The following is a 2366-nucleotide window of genomic DNA, read 5'->3' on the forward strand; positions in this document are numbered from 1 at the left end:
AACTAATGTGCTGGGGTTGGGAAAACATATATGTACCCATACTAGAATCTGTCAAAGAAAGCGGTACTCACATATAACAGTCATTCCATCTGTAATCCATACAGTCAAAAGACTGAAAGTATTCCAGTGAGGGAATTTTTTTTATTTAAAAAAGGCCAAGTTAGTTTATCTGGCGTTCAATATACTAGATACAGTTAGGCCTGCGTTTCATACATCTGGAATTAGCAAACTAATGTGCTGGGGTTGGGAAAACATATATGTACCCATACTAGAATCTGTCAAAGAAAGCGGTACTCACATATAACAGTCATTCCATCTGTAATCCATACAGTCAAAAGACTGAAAGTATTCCAGTGAGGGAATTTTTTTTTATTTAAAAAAGGCCAAGTTAGTTTATCTGGCGTTCAATATACTAGATACAGTTAGGCCTGCGTTTCATACATCTGGAATTAGCAAACTAATGTGCTGGGGTTGGGAAAACATATATGTACCCATACTAGAATCTGTCAAAGAAAGCGGTACTCACATATAACAGTCATTCCATCTGTAATCCATACAGTCAAAAGACTGAAAGTATTCCAGTGAGGGAATTTTTTTTTATTTAAAAAAGGCCAAGTTAGTTTATCTGGCGTTCAATATACTAGATACAGTTAGGCCTGCGTTTCATACATCTGGAATTAGCAAACTAATGTGCTGGGGTTGGGAAAACATATATGTACCCATACTAGAATCTGTCAAAGAAAGCGGTACTCACATATAACAGTCATTCCATCTGTAATCCATACAGTCAAAAGACTGAAAGTATTCCAGTGAGGGGATTTTTTTTATTTAAAAAAGGCCAAGTTAGTTTATCTGGCGTTCAATATACTAGATACAGTTAGGCCTGCGTTTCATACATCTGGAATTAGCAAACTAATGTGCTGGGGTTGGGAAAACATATATGTACCCATACTAGAATCTGTCAAAGAAAGCGGTACTCACATATAACAGTCATTCCATCTGTAATCCATACAGTCAAAAGACTGAAAGTATTCCAGTGAGGGGATTTTTTTTATTTAAAAAAGGCCAAGTTAGTTTATCTGGCGTTCAATATACTAGATACAGTTAGGCCTGCGTTTCATACATCTGGAATTAGCAAACTAATGTGCTGGGGTTGGGAAAACATATATGTACCCATACTAGAATCTGTCAAAGAAAGCGGTACTCACATATAACAGTCATTCCATCTGTAATCCATACAGTCAAAAGACTGAAAGTATTCCAGTGAGGGAATTTTTTTTTATTTAAAAAAGGCCAAGTTAGTTTATCTGGCGTTCAATATACTAGATACAGTTAGGCCTGCGTTTCATACATCTGGAATTAGCAAACTAATGTGCTGGGGTTGGGAAAACATATATGTACCCATACTAGAATCTGTCAAAGAAAGCGGTACTCACATATAACAGTCATTCCATCTGTAATCCATACAGTCAAAAGACTGAAAGTATTCCAGTGAGGGAATTTTTTTTTATTTAAAAAAGGCCAAGTTAGTTTATCTGGCGTTCAATATACTAGATACAGTTAGGCCTGCGTTTCATACATCTGGAATTAGCAAACTAATGTGCTGGGGTTGGGAAAACATATATGTACCCATACTAGAATCTGTCAAAGAAAGCGGTACTCACATATAACAGTCATTCCATCTGTAATCCATACAGTCAAAAGACTGAAAGTATTCCAGTGAGGGGATTTTGCTTATAAAAAATAATATATTTCATTGTGGTGCGAGTTGAATCGCAACAATGAAGAAAAATACTATTAAGGGACGAGGACGCGGTCGTGGTGGTGTCCGTGGAGCCTCTGTTGCTGGTAGAGGACGTGGCCGTTCGGCCCCAGGCGCACACAGTAGGGAACGAACTCCCTCAACTAGCCGGCAGAATGTACCGCAATATCTCGTGGGGCCCAATGCCGCTCTTAGGGTGGTAAGGCCTGAGCAGGTACAGGCATTAATCGATTGGGTGGCCGACAGTGCTTCCAGCACGTTCACCACATGGTCTTCCACCCAGTCTTCTGCGGAAAGCGCACAGGTGGCACCTGAAAACCAAGCCCATCAGTCTGTCACATCACCCCCAAGCATATCAGGGAAACGGTCTGAGCCACAAGTTATGCAGCAGTCTCTTCTTCTGTTTGAAGACTCTGCTTCCAGGGTTTCCCAGGGGCGTCCACCTAGCCCTTCCCCAGTGGAGGAAGACATACCATGCACTGACGCACAACCACTTATGTCTCCAGATGAAGAGGACATGGGAATACCACCACCTCAGCAGAGTCACCGACTCTCTGATGATGACGAAACACAGGTGCCCACTGCCGCGTCTTTTTGCAGTGTG

This window comes from Bufo bufo, chromosome 6 (genome assembly GCF_905171765.1).
Source record: "Bufo bufo chromosome 6, aBufBuf1.1, whole genome shotgun sequence".
NCBI classification, from domain to species: domain Eukaryota; kingdom Metazoa; phylum Chordata; class Amphibia; order Anura; family Bufonidae; genus Bufo; species Bufo bufo.